A 15718-nucleotide genomic window follows, 5' to 3' on the forward strand; every position below is an offset into this window, starting at 1 on the left:
GTCTTTCATCTCAGTGGGCCTCAAGGTTGAAATCGGGCTTGTTCACTAACTGTGACCCCCATGAGTAAGATTAAATACATTTAATACACGCCAAATATTTCATAACGAGTTATAGAAAATGTTTCATCATTTATAAATTAATAGACTGTCATCAAATTCAAATGGTAAAAACAAAAGAAATATTTGCACTTAGGACACAGAAGGAGCGCACGGCTCTCACAGTCAATGTTGTGAGCAATCAGCACCCACCTCACTTCACTCGCCCTTGCTTTACGTGCGAATCACTTCAGTCACACCGGTAGGAAAAAAGCTACACAGACGGAAATCAGTGGAATGCGGCAACCCCGCGCATGGGCAACGGTCAACAAAATGTCTCGTGGGGGCTGCACTCAGAACCCAGATAGGCTGCATGTGACTCCTGGGTCGCAGGTTACCCCGTTGTGATAGAGGCTACACAGAATAAATAAGGACAAAAGACATTTGAAGGGATCCAGGAAAGAGACGGGGGTGGGGTGGGGCTGGGAATAGCAGTAACTCTTATTGAGAATCGGCATGAATGTGATGGACTGAATGGCCTCTTCTGTGTTCTATGATTCTATTATATACAATGGAAAGATTATAGCAGAAATAGAGGAGAGGTTTGTAACAAAAAGGTTACACTGAACAGATAAGGAGTTATAATATAGAATTGGGAGGTCACACTGGAATTATATATTATGAAGAGGTTATACTGGGCACAGAAAGACATTATAGATGGATGTATAGGGACAAATTATAGAATGGAGAGGCTTTGATGCGGGCAACAACATATATATATATCCATAATAATAAGTAGTATATGAGCACCTATTTTCTGTCAATCCCACACATTTCCTGTTTTTTGTGCAATATTATTCATTATTGGCAAATCTTGGCTAAGCAAACACTTCTTAGCTGATTGGTTCATATGCATATTTAATTCCTTACGCTTGATATGCAATGAGAAACTTTGTCACAAGAGAAAATATTTTATATGCATTGAAACTTTTAGCTTCTGGTATAAGAATATAACCTTAGTAATCAAAAGTATTTTAAAAAGAATCCTGGATTCTGACTTGCAGCGTGAAGAGCAATTAAACTCTGGTTGGTTACACCTTGCATCGTTCTGCCATCAAACAATTAAACTCTGATTCACCTCACCTTGCACCGTTCTCTCATGACTCTGACCACACCTTGCACACTTCTCCGACCAAACAACTAAACTCTGATTGACTTCACCTTGCATCATTTCCCCCATCAAACAGTTGAACTCTGATTGGCCTCACCTATCATAAAATCATAGAATGGTTACAGCACAGAAGGAGGCCATTTGGCTTACTGTGTTCATGCTGACTCTCTACGAGAAAGGTGCTTAGTCCTAGTCCCCTGCCTTTTCCCTGAAGCCTTGCAACATATTTTCCTCAGACAATTGTCCAATTCCTTTGATTGAATCTGTCTCCAGCACACCACCAGATTCTGCACTCCAGATCATAACCACTTGCTGTGTAAAAATGTTTTCCCTCATGTTGCCATTGCTTCTTTTGCCAATCATCTTCTCCAGTTCTCATCAAATAATTACACTCTGATTGGTCTCACCTTGTACAGTCCTCTCATCTAACAATTAAACTCTGATTCTCTCACCGGATGAGAATTTATTAAGCTTTCTTAGGCTAGTGCGCCTCTTCTGTGTTGAAAGTACCTAAGAGTACTTAAGTACCTTGTAGAGAAGACTCATCAATCTCAGTTAAGAGATTCATAGTGGTTATCAGAGACATCTCTCTTAGCCATGAGAGTGATCTATCCTTGGCCCAATCCTATGTCCCATCTATATATTGCGCCCCACCCCCACACCCGCCCAGTAACATCATCCAAAAGCTCTGCATTAGTTTATGCTGTTGACCTCCAGTTCTATCTAATCATTACCTTTCTCAACCCATCCACTGTCCCCAAATCGCCTGACTGCTTGTTTAACTCCCAGGACTGGATTTGCTGGTGCTCACCCACCAGCCCTCTACTCATTGACCCACGTTGGTTTCTGGTTAAGCAATGCCTTGATTTTACCCTTGCTTTCAAATTTCAAGCCACTTTGCCCTGCCTCAATCTCAATAATCTCCAGCCTCTGAGATATTTGCGCTCTTCCAATTCTGACCACTTGAAGGCTGTGCCTTCAAGACTCTAAGAACTGGAATTCCTTCCCTGCACCTTTTCGCCTCACTTTCCTCCTTTAACATGCTCCCTAAAACCTACGTCTTTTACTGAGCTTTTCGTCATCTGACTTGATGGGCGGGATTTTGCGGCCTCGCTTGCCCTAAAACCGTAAAATCCCACCTGAGGTCAATTGACCTTTCCATAGTCCACCCCTCGCCTACTCCGATTCCCATGGCGGGTGGGATGGGAAAATTCCGGTCAATAGCTCCGTAAAACATCGGCTGAAATTTTCTGGCTCTTATCGCCAGTGGGATCTTGTGTTCTGCCTATGGTGATTCCAGCACTCCCCGCTCACCCCCCACACCACCAGAGGCGTGCTCCCTGGCGGTGTTGCCTGCAGGGCACGCAAAACCCCATAGATATTGGAAGATCCCGCCTTCACCCAATGGCGAGTTACCTGCATCGCCGGAAAATACACTCTGGGGACAGGCGGCGCAAAATCCCAATAGCATTGTTTGATGATACTCTTGTGTAGCACCTTGGGACATGTTACTACATTAGGACATTGAACAAATGCAAGTTTTTGTAGATAGGAAGTCAGTTCTGAAACATAGCTATTTAAGCAATATGTTTGGATAACATTAAGTAATGTTGCAGAGATACTATGTTCTACCTTTGTGTGAGTTTACACCATAATCAAATGCATTGGAGCCTTAAGGAGTTGTTCTTAGTCCCTATTAGATTAGACTTAGGTGCATTTCAACCCAGATCAACAATGCCATCGGAGGTTCGCCAGTATTGTACATAATAGACATAATAGACATGTAACTGGATGTGGAAGGCTACAGATTACTGTTGCTGCCAATAGCGGACAAATGGTTAATGCATTCCTATGACATTCCTGTCTGCTACTCTGGCTAAAGAGAATTACCCATTTATTTAAGCTTGTTTCACAATAGCAGACAATGGAATATTATAACATTGTGCTGTTATTGTCTGCTAACAGTGCAATAGTAATGTCAAGATTGTAGGAGCATATTGTACAGTACATAATAGGGGTATGGCCATATTATAGAATGTATAATAAGGATAACTTTATATATAAATGGGACCTATTGTACAGTGTATGATAAAAGTCGCTCTGCATATTAGTGTATATCGTACAATTTAAAATAGAGCCCAACAATGACTTTACATCTATAAAACATCTTTAATGAAATAGAATGTCTCGATTAAAACACTTTGCAGGAGTGTTGAGCACAGAAATTAACACCAAGTCACAGAAGCAGACGTTAGGACACATAACCCTTGGTCAAAGAGGTGGGCTTTAAGCAGTGCCTTCAAGGAGGAGAGGCAAAGAAGTTTGAGGAAAGAGAGTTTCAGAGCTTGGGATCAAAATGGCCACCAAGGGTAGGCTGACACCGTGATAGGAGATCGGCAAGTGGCCAAAAATGGAGGAAGACGGTGAGGGTTGTGAGGTTTAAGGAGGTTTTAAAGATTAGCAGGACTGAGGTCATGGATGAATTTGAACACAAGGGTACCGTTTTAATTTTGAGGCATTGGTGGGCTGGGAACCAGCCTAGTCGGCAAGCACAGAGGTAATGGGTGAACAGAATATAGCGTGAGTTAGGATACAGGCGGCAGGGTTTTGGATGAACTCAAGTTCATGGAGGGCGGAAGGCCAATGAAATTGAGCTGGTTGTGTCTGGAGGTAAGTAAATAAATAATGTTTCAGCAGCACATGAGCTGAAGCAGGAGCAATATGACAGAGATGGATGCCAATAGTCTTTATGGTGGGAAGCTGCTGATTCAACAGAATGGTGAGGTTGTGATCAGACTGGTTCAGCCTGAGGCTGTGACCAGAAAGGGCCACCTGTGCATATCATAAATACTTCAGTATATAATGGAGGTGACACCTGTAAATTGGACTTAATGCCTGGTATAGAATAATTATTTATAAATGGGTGTACAGTATATCATATTTGTTTGAAATAGGGTGTATGGTATAGAATGTTTGTTTATAATAGGGTGTATGGTATGTAATGTTTGTTTGTAGTAGGGTATATGGTACATAATATTTGTTTGTAATGAGCAAGACCAGAAATTCTCGCCTGAAGTCAATGGACATTTCCGTTGTCCACCTCTCACCCGCTCCGATTTTGTGGTGGGCGGGGCGGTAGAATTCCGGCGAGAGTATACGGTGTATGGTATATAATATTCATTTATAATTGGGTGTAAAGTGTATAACATTTGTTTATAATAGGGTGCACGATGTATGATATTTGTTTATAATTGAGTGTACAGTTTATACTATATGTTTACAATTGGGTGTATTGACCATTCTACATATAGGGACATTTAGATCCTAATCTACATCATGTGAGGTGGATGAAATGACCCATTTGAGCCGAATATCATCTACAAAGTGCTTTAATTATTTAAAGCATTTGACTCATTGCAGGAAGAATTAGTTCAATGACTAATTGTGAACGGGTTAGGAGTCAGATAGAGAGATATTTAGCAGAAATATGGGTGTTTATGTCGCGCTCTATATGTTAGACATTGTGAATCAATCACCTGTCTCTAAATATACGTATACATCAATCTTTGCTACTATGTAAATCTTATATCTGTAACTCACTCCCGCTGAATCATATATCAGTCTGCCTTTTGAGATGTTCATGAATCATTATTCGTACCTGAATCTTTTCAGTTAAAAGGATTATTAATATCGATAAAATATTTTCCTGCTTGGACAGAACGTCTTGAGCATGTTGCAAAGAAATAGTTGATGATTAAGTGCAATAATGCAGACCAGCTTACAGGGCTTGACGTGGCATTGCAATGAATAGTGACACACTGCAGAGGGTCGGCTGCATAGATTTAGAGCATGCAAGAATCGACAAGGAGCAGATGCGTTCAATGTAAAGGAGAGGGACTGACTGGCTGCCCCTTAATATAATCCCAACAGGGGCTGAGTGTAACACGAATGAATTGCATTTGTACCCTGGAAGCCAATGTGCCCTGCAGCAGTTTGGGAAACTAACATATCAATGTGACATAATCATAAGAAAATAGCCGATTTGATGTACGGAGCTTTAACATGTCCATATAAAACAGGAGACAAGATAGTGTGTGTCTCCATCTCCCCTTCTAAGACTCTCCTTAAAATCCACCTCTTTGATCCAGCTTTTGGTCACCCATGTCTCACATAACAGACTACTGTGTAAAGTTAAAGCATAATGTCTTGAGATGGATAGAAAGCTGGTTAGCAGATAGGAAGCAAAGAGTTGGCATAAATGGGTCTTTTTCTAATTGGCAGTCAGTGACTAGTGGGGTTCTGCAGGGATCTCTGCTAGGACCCCAACTGTTCACATTATATATTAATGATTTGGAAGAGGGAACTGAATGTATTCTCTCCAAATTTGCAGATGATACACAGTTGGGTGGGAGGGTGAGCTATGGGAAGGATACAGAGATGCTTCAGTGTGATTTGGACAGTATGTGGGCATCTGCATGGCAGATGCAATATAATGTGGATAAATATCCACTTTGGTAGCAATAATAGGAAGACAGATTATTACTTGAATGGGTGTAAATTGAGAGAGGTGGATGCTCAATGAGACCTTGGAGTCCTTGTGCATCAATCGCTGAAAATAAGCACGCAGGTACAGCAGGCAGTAAAGAAGACAAATGATATGTTGGCCTTCATAGTGAGAGGATTTGAGTACAGGGATAGGGATGTTTTACTGCAATAGGGCATTGGTGAGGCCACACCTAGAGTATTGTGTGCAGTTTTGGTGTCCTTATCTGAAAAAGAATGTCCCTGTTATAGAGGGAGTACAGCGAAGGTTTACCAGGTTGATTCCTGGGATAGCAGGTCTGTCATATGAGGAAAGATTAAGTCAGTTAGGATTATATTCATTGGAGTTTAGAAGGGTGAGAGGAAATTTCATAGAAACTTATAAAATTTTACGAGGGTTGGACAGGATAGATTCAGAAAGAATGTTCCCAATGGTGGGGAAGTCCAGTACTGGGGGCCATAGTTTGAGGATAAGGGGTAAACCTTTTAGAACTGAGGTGAGGAGAAATGTCTTCACCCAGATCAAGGGATATGGGGGGGAAGGTGGGATCAGAATATTGAATTTGATGATCAACCATGATGAAAATGAATGGTGGAGCAGGCTCGAAGGGCTGAATCGCCTACTCCTGATTCTAGTTCCTATGTTTCAATGCCAATTTCTTCGTCTCTTGCTTACTATCCAATTTTTGTTCAATGGCGTCACTGACGAGTGACTTGGGATGCTATGTAAATGCAAGAACTTGTTATTGATTTTATTTGGCACTTAGACACTAATGGCACAGAGAGTGGAGGCAATTTGAATGCTGGTGTAACATGGTTTTGTTCATAAACTTTAATGTCAATGGACAGGAAAGTGGGCATGGTGCATAGGAGCAGCTTATTCAATCTCAGCCATTTTACACCATCGCTGAGAGTTAACTGTACCCCCAGTGACTTCAACGCTAACATACATACACTTATTGTTAAAAATATATTTTAAAAATTGCTAAAATATTTTCATCAGTAATGCATCAGTAGTATTTCACTATATGGTTGCCTCTCGGTGTTTTTTTATGTGTCTGGTTGTTTGTGCACTTCTGGGTGCCAATTATATATTTTTAGGCATTGTGTATGTCTGGGGTTGAATGTTCAGCATGGGGATTGTGTATGCCTGTGGTGTTTCTGGCACTGCAAATTTCTCGGTGTATGTTCCTTATTGCAGAGTGGACATTGTGTATTGCTGTTTCGAAAGCAGAAAATGCTGGAAAATCTCAGCAGGTCTGACAGCATCTGTGGGGAGAGAATAGAGCACTCTTAGCTCCGATAAAGGGTCATCTAAACTCGAAACGGTGGCTCTATTCCCTCCCCACAGATGCTGTCAAATCTGTTTTTGTTTCAGATTCCAGCATCCGCAGTATTTTGCTTTTATCTTAGTGTATTGCTGCTCGTTTGTTCTGTGACGCTAAAGGTTCATTGTGAGTTGTGTGTTTCTGTGTGTTGCAGGTTACTTGTTTCCACATTGGTGTTTTTGATGTTTCTAAATGTTGTGTGTTTTTCTGTGTTGTGTGTTTCTGCATGTTTGTAGTTTACAAATGTTTATGCATATTGTGGTTTTTCATATGTTGTGTGTTCCTTGTGCTGTGTGTTGCCGGGGGTTGTGAGTTCTGGGGCTTGTGTGTTTCTGTGGCTTGTGTGTTTCTGGGGGTCGTGTGCTTCCAGGGTGGCATGTTTTGGTGGTTGTGCATTTCCCAGGGGTTGTGTGTTTTGGTGGTTCTGTGTTTCCAAGGGGTTGTGTGCTTTCCGGGGGTTTTGTGTTTTGGGGATTGTGTGTTTCCAGGGGTTGTGTGTTTCCCAGGGTTTTGTGTTTTGATGGTTCTGTGTTTTAATGGGGTTGTGCGCTTTTGGGGGTTGTGTCTTTCTGGGGGTTGTGTGTTTCAGTGGTTGTGTATTTGCCAGGGGCTGTGTGTTTCCCTGGGGTTGTGTGTTTCCCAGGAGTTGTGTGTTTCCAGGGTGGTGTGTTTTGGTGGTTCTGTATTTCCAAGGGTTGTGTGTTTCCCGGGGGTTGTGTGTTTCAGTGGTTGTGTGTTTCCCAGGGGTTGTGTGTTTTGGTGGTTCTGTATTTCCAAAGGGTTGTTTGATTCCCAGAGGTTGTGTGTTTCTCAGGGGTTGTGTGTTTCAGAAGTTGTGTGTTTACAGAGTGGTGTGTTTCGGTGGTTGTGTGTTTTCCAGGGTTTGTATATTTCCCAGGGTTTGTGTGTTTCAGAAGTTGTGTGTTGACAGAGTGGTGTGTTTCGGTGGTTGTGTGTTTTCCAGGGTTTGTATATTTCCCAGGGTTTGTGTGTTTCAGAAGTTGTGTGTTTACAGAGTGGTGTGTTTCAGTGGTTGTGTGTTTCCCAGGGGTTGTGTGTTTCAGAAGTTGTGTGTTTACAGAGTGGTGTGTTTCAGTGGTTGTGTGTTTTCCAGGGGTTGTGTGTGTTCCAGGGGTTATGTGTTTCGGGGATTGTGTGTTTCTGGGGTTGTAAAAGAAGTTAGGCAGGTGAATAACAGGTCACTGATCAGCTACGTTCTTCCATCTTCTCATCCATCTACATTTCATTGGTTTTTGAAAACGTCAAGTCTCACGACCTCTTGACTCTCCGCATCTTTTTCCAATTTGGCCCTTCATCAGGGCCTCACAGCAAGGGACTAAAAGCAAGTATTTTAATCAGGCACTTGAAGTTCCACAATGACATTGTGGGTAAGTGCTGAACCTCACAGGCACAGACACTCCCAGTTCAGACCACAGACCTTGGAGTACAACTAGCTGGTCTTGTCAAAACATGCTGGGGAGAGGAGGAAGGAAGCCAACCAGGGGGCGATCACAAGAAAATGTTGGCGGACATGTAGATGCCAGTTGAGGACAGTGCGATGCCTACTGTGGGTGAATACCCCCTTCCAATATACGCACACTCTGTGAGGGGGCAGGACGTTGTGGATAAATCAAGACAATGAACCTTGTTTAAATATAACCTGCAGCATTAACTCGATCTCGGCAGCTGTGTGAATGCATTACACTCCAGGACCTAGTGATTAATGTGCACTTGCCCCATCCCTATGGAGAGATAGGAGGGAGCTGTGTGTTACTGACACAATTAAAGTGCAATGCTCCCCACCAAGACCTCGGCTAAAGACTAAAGGCTTCCCCTCAGGACTCCTTTTAAAAATCAAACCAGCTGCGGAGTATTATAATTAACATTACCACCTCCTTTGTGTCTCTCTTTTCTTCTTTGCCTATTTCTGTCAGAATTTTTAAGAGTATTTTTTTATTTGTTTAAAGGCAGTACCCCATTGGCAAGTGGCTGGGAGGGGCTGCTCAGACTGACAGTTGAGGCAGCAGCGGGAAAGATGTGACCCACTGACATGACCATCCTCTGGTTTGGTGGGGTCGCCAACCCCTCCAGGGTTGGCATGGAGTCTCCAGGAATTGAAGACCAAACTCCAGGACACTGCTGTGTGTGTGCAACCCTGCAGAGATACGATGGGGACGTTAAAATGATTGCGGTTTTATTTCTTGCCATTTTCTTCTAACGTTTCTCTTTACCAGATATCAAAACATTGCAAATGGGACAAAAAGGATGTTTGGCTGACAGTCAAGTTGGCAACTGTCATCCAATTGGGTAATGAGCCTTTTTGCTTTCCAATTGGCATAGGAAGACAGTGCGTCACAGGGATGGAATCGTAGGCTAACTGATGGCTGGAGCATGGGGATGGTGGGGGGTAATTCATGTGATGGAACCTTCAGGAATACATTTAATCACATGGTTTGGTCGTTAAATTTAGTAACTCTTCCAGGTTGACTTCTCTGACCTCGGAATCATCTGGGTCTCCAGATACAGATGAAAAAATATTGAGTTACGGTTGTGGGCCAGGTTGCCTCTCAATTATTGTGTTCATTGCGGCCTATTCTGGGCCCTTTAAATTTATTTTGCGCCATGTGTGGTAACTTAAAGAGGTCTCACCTGTTCAGGAGCCTCTGGGTTGCTCTGTGGCCCTAGAGGGATTGCCATTTGTTGATTGTTCAAATATTAAACGGCCTGTAAATGGTTTGGCCTCGTGGTATTATCGCTAGACTCAACTAATGCTCTGGGGACCTGGGTTCAAATCCTGCCTTGGCAGATGGTGGAATTTGACTTCAATAAAAAAAATCTGGAACTAAGAATCTACTGATGACCATCAAACCATTGTTGATTGTCAGAAAAACCCATCTGGTTCACTAGGGGCGGCATTGTGGCACAGTGCTTAGCACTGCCGTCTCACAGTGTTAGGGATCCGGGTTCGATTCCCGGTTTGGGTCATTGTCTGTACGGAGTCTGCACATTCTCTCCATGTTTGTGTGGGTTTCCTCTGGATGCTCTGGTTTCCTCCCACAGTCCGATAGACGTGCTGGTTAGGTGCATTGGCCATGCTAAATTGTCCCTCAGCGTACCCGAACAGACGCCGGAGTGTGGCGACTAGGGAATTTTCACAGTAACTTAATTGCAGTGTTAATGTACACCTACTTGAGACACTAATAAATAAACTTAAACTTAATGCTCTTTAGGGGAGGAAATCTGCCATCCTTACCTGGTTTGGCCTACATGTGACCCCAGCAATGTGGTTGACTCTCAACTGCCCTCCAAGGGCAACTAAGGGTGGGCAATAAATGCTGGTCAGCCAGTGATGCCCATGTTCCACAAATGAATTTAAAAAAAGGGTTGTCAACTCTGATGAGCTGTATTCCTGGAGGTTTCATCACGGGACCTGCCACCGCCCATTGCCTCCTGTCAAGCAGCCCTTCCTACCTCATCTCCAGTATTTTTATACCTAACAAACAGAAATTTTCAGAGAAAACTTAAAAAGAAACACTTTTTAAATTACCCTGTATTTTTAAAAAAATCTCCAGCCCATGTTCAGGAGTTTAAGTTACGATTCTGTGGAGGTCGCAGAATAATCCTGGAGGAGTGGCAATCCTGGGCTTGGTGTCAGGGGGGCCGGTTTTCATACATGGAGCACATTGGACCTGTGGTGGATTGTACTGATTGATCCAAGACCAGTGAAGAGTCGGAAGCATTTTCAATACTGAATCAGGGCCCATCATTTCCATTCCCACTTGTTTCCTATCCACTTCAAAAAAAAAACTTCTTTCCTCTTGATCTGTTTCTCCTGTTGCTTTTCCCCCAGTAGGGAACTCTGCTCTTCCAAATCCCGACCCCAACTCTACAACATTCCTCCATATGAACATACAGATTAGGAGCAGGAGTAGGCCACTCGGTCCTTTGAGCCTGCTTTGCTATTCAATAGGGTCATGGCTTATCTTAACCTTCCTTCTCTTCTGCCTCTATGTAATGCTTAAGCCCCCCTCTTAGATGTTGCTTCCCTCTCTTGGTGTCCTCCGCAAAGCTCACTGAGGCATTCAGTTGCGGTTACCATCCATAAGTTGGTGTGGATGGTAACTGCAACAGCCCCCATGCTGCTCTCTTGGTGAACTTTCCACCACAACACCTCTGCTGGTCTTGCCAATCATCTGCTCCAATGTACCAATCTCCACCATATGCAACTCATCCATCCTGCTGCTGATCCCTCTCTGCCCCTTTCTGTACCTCCCTCCTTTCACTTGTGAACAAGGCCAGCACCAGGTATGAAACTGACGATTGCATTGACATGATGATCATAACAGAAACCTGACTGAGGACTGATAACACCTTCGCCCTTACTGAAGCCTGCCCAGCTGGTTAGACGTTCTACCACTTGCCCCATCAAGATTGTCATGGTGTCTGCATGGCACCGATCATCAAATCACACTTTGTTTTGACTCCTACCTCTGTGGCATTCATCTCCTCTCCTCTAGCCCGGGGAAAGCAAACTTGAGAGGATATGGTGGAGAATTGGTTGAACTATTCATTGCCAGATCAGCTGGACCTCATCAAGCATCAGGTTGCATTTTGATCTGCTAAAACTGATGAATCTTCAGCGGATCTTCCTGGAAAGCAGATATAACCTCTGGCTTCCTTTTCTCAACCGTACACCTTCTTCTTAAGTGTGTGGTTTTCCATTTTGGTAGGAAAAATGGAAAGGCAACTTATTATCTAAATGGAGAAAGACTTTGTCGTGCTTCGGTGCAGAGGGATGTCCTCATGCATGAGTCACAGAAAACTGATGTTCAGGTACAGCAGGCAATAAGGAAAGAAAATGGAATTTTGGCATTTATAGCTAAAGGTACAGAGTATAAAAGTAAGGAAGTGTTGCTGCAACTATACAATACATTGGTGAGAACTCACCTGGAGTATTGTGTACATTTTTGGTCCCCTTATTTGAGGAAGGTTGTAGCAACATTAGAGGCAGTTCAGAGGAGGTTCACTAGATTGATTCCAGAGATGAGGGGTTTGTTTATGAAGAGAGACTGGGCAGTTTAATCCTATACTCTCTAGCCATGATGTGGAGATGCCAGACTGGGGTGGGCACAGTAAGAAGTCTCACAACATCAGGTTAAAGGCCAACAGGTTATTTGGAATCACAATCCGGTGATGAAGGAGCAGTGCTCCGAAAGCTCCTGATTCCAAATAAACCCATTGGACTTTAACCTGGTGTTGTGAGACTTCTTACTATACTCTCTAGAGTTTAGAAGAATGAAGAAGATCTGATTGAGGTATATAAGATGATGAAATATATTGACAAAGTAGACATAGAGCAGATGCTTTCTCTTTTGGGGTAATCTAGAACAAGAGGTCATAGTTTTAGGATAAAGGGTAGCAGATTTAAAACGGAGATGATGAGAAACTACTTCTCTCAAAGGGTGGTGAATCTGTGGAATTCACTACCCCAGAGCGCGGTGGATGCCGGCTCATTGAGTAAATTTAAGGAAGAAATAAACAGTTTTAATTAGTAATGGGTTGAAAGGTTATGGAGAACAAGCAGGAAAGTGGAGGTGAAGCCAAGACACGATGAGCCATGATTGTATTGAATGGCAGAGCAGCTGAAGGAGCTGAATTGCCTACTCCTGCCTCCTAGTTCTTATGTCTTATAAACTGCCGAGCTGCAGAGATGGGATTTGAACCCATGTCCCTGGCTCATTAGGGTGGCATGGTGGCACAGTAGTTAGCACTGCTGTCTCACAGCGCCAGAGACCCGGGTTAAATTCCGACCTAAATCACTGTCTGTGTGGAGTTTGCACATTCTCCCCGTGTCTGCGTGAGTTTCCTCTGGGTGCTCCGGTTTCCAAAGATGTGTGGGTTAGGTTGATTGGCCATGCTAAATTGACCCTAGTGTCAGGAGGATTAGCAGGGTAAATATGAGGGGTTACAGGGATAGGGCCTGGGTGGGATTGTTGTCGGTGCAGACTCAGTGGGTCAAATGGCCTCCTTCTGCACTGTAGGGATTCTATGATTAGCTATTAATACTAATAATTAAATGTTGAGGAAGAATGTATCCAAAGCTAGCCTGTACCTCAAATAGGTTTATTTCCAAGACAGCAAAGTACAGATTCACCCAGTTCCTCGTCCCTCCAGTGTCCCAGCTGTACCCATTAATGCTCCTTTAAATTAACTAAAATAGAAAGGGAGATAAATTAACAAAAGATCAAATTAACAAATTAAACGGGCATCCTCTTAAAGGGGAACTGCAACAAAAAAAGGCAAAATCACAAAAAGCATACAAAAGTCTGTCCTCATTTATACACCTCTAAGCGTGACGAGCGAATATCCCCACTTAGGTGGACCAGTACCCATCACCTGTTAAACAATGCAATTACCTTAACAACATAATTGCCATTAAACCTTTACTGTGTAATTAATAGGACATTGACATTAGGCTGGACCTCTGGATGACTAGTCCAGTGACGTTACCAATACACCATTATCTCTTTTGTTCTCACTTTCTATTTTGTGGTTACTTGGGAGGGTTTACTCCTTGTTTAATGTCAGCTCAATGAGTAGCACTCTCGAGTCTTGGTTGGCAGGTTGTGAGTTCAGGTCCCTGCCCAGAAACTTGAGCATAGAAAATCGAAGCTGACACTGCAATGTGGTGCTGAGGGACTACTGGACTGTCACAAGTGCCACCTTTTGGATAAGGAGTTAAACTGAGACCCTGTCTTCCCTCTCAAATTGATGCAAAAGATCCCATGGCACTATTCTGAAGAACGCCGCAGTTTCTCCACTCAGTCCCTGGCCAATATTTATTCTTCAATCAACATCACTTCAAAAAAGCTGAATATCTGTTCATTATTGTCAAAAAAGCTGAATATCTGTTCATTACTGTTTGTGCACAAATTGGCTAATACATTTCCTATATTACAATAGTAATATAGGAAATATTACACTTCAAAGAGTACACTTCAAAAATACATCATTGGTTGTAAAGTGCTTTGGGACATCCTAAGGCCATGAAAAATGCTATACAAATATATGTTTTGTCTTCCTTGCAAGAACCGAGTTGTAAGGATTATCTTGATTGTTATATCTATTGTACTAGTGCATTGCTATCATACATGTGTTAGAATGTCACAATTATAAATGTAAATACACCTGTTTTAAAAGAGAGAGAAAACTAGTCATTTTCAGATTCAACATGGAACTGAACGGCGCTATGATCACTATTTCCCAGTGGATCTTTGACTATGACATTACCAATTAACCCTGCTTCATTATACAATACTAGATCTAAGATAGCTTCATTCAATCCATTTCACTATGTACTGTTCCAAGAAACTGTCATGAAAACATTGTACAAACTCGCCTTCTAGATCATTCTTGCCAATTTGATTGTCCCAGTCTAATAAGAGTAAAGTCCCCCACAATTATTACATTGCCTTTGTTATAGGCTCCAATATTTTCTTGTTCAATGCTCCGTCCGACAGTACAATGACTGTTAAGAGGCCTATAAAGTACTCCCACCTATGTTTTCTTGCTATTTCCAATTTCCACCCATACTGATGCAGAGGCCAGACACCTTTCTCATTAATGTCCTTATGCCACTAGTCATTGACCCACGACAGATGATGGACAGGCTTTGGGGAGTCAGGAGGTGAGGAGAAATGTCTTCACTCAGAGAGTGGTGAATCTGTGGAATTCACTACCACAGAAAGTAGTTGAGGCCAAAATGTTGTGTGATTTCAAGGAGAAATTAGACAGAGCTCTTGGGGCTAAAGGGATCAAGGGATATGGGGGAAGGGAGGATCAGGATATTGAAGTTGATCAGCCATGATCATAATGAATAATGGAGCAGGCTCGAGGGACCTACTCCTGCTTCTAGTTTCTATGTTTCCTTGAATCACTCTGTATAGAATTCCAAGCCTCTGACCTTCTCTTGTAGTCACACTACTTATATAGCAGGTCCAGTTCAGTTTCCGGTCAATGGTAACTTCTAAGTTGTTAACATGAATCACTTCACACTTTTTAGCATTAGATTTAACCTGTCACTTGCTCTAACCCATTGCTCCACCTTGTCTATTGTCCTCTTGAAGTTGATCCTTATTATCTTCACAGTTTGCCCAGCTCTTAGTTCACTATAGTTCCAAGGTTTGTGTCATCTGTATTAATAGACTTACAGAATAGTGTAATTGGCAAATGAACTTCAGTATAAATAATGAGGTGCTATATTTGTGGTTGGAAGAATAAGGAGGTCACGGATTCCTTGGAAAATGGAAGTACACAAAGCACTATAAGTAGCACCACAGGGTTAGAGTAAAGAAGCACTGGGATTCATTTGTAGATGGATTGAATTGAAAAGCAGAGCCTGGATGAGTGCAGCACCAACAGCACTCAAGAAGCGTGATATCATCAAGGACGAAGTAGCCTGCTTGATTGGCACCTCATCCACAAACATTTACTCCCTCCACCACTGATGCACGGTAGCAGCCATGTGTACCATCTACAAAAAAACTCTGCAGCAACTCACCAAGGCTCCTTAGGCAGCCACTTAATTGCTATCATCTCGAAGAACAAGGGCAGCAGATACATGGGAATATACCACTTGCAA

This window comes from Mustelus asterias, chromosome 21 (assembly GCF_964213995.1).
Source record: "Mustelus asterias chromosome 21, sMusAst1.hap1.1, whole genome shotgun sequence".
Taxonomy (NCBI): Eukaryota; Metazoa; Chordata; class Chondrichthyes; order Carcharhiniformes; family Triakidae; genus Mustelus; species Mustelus asterias.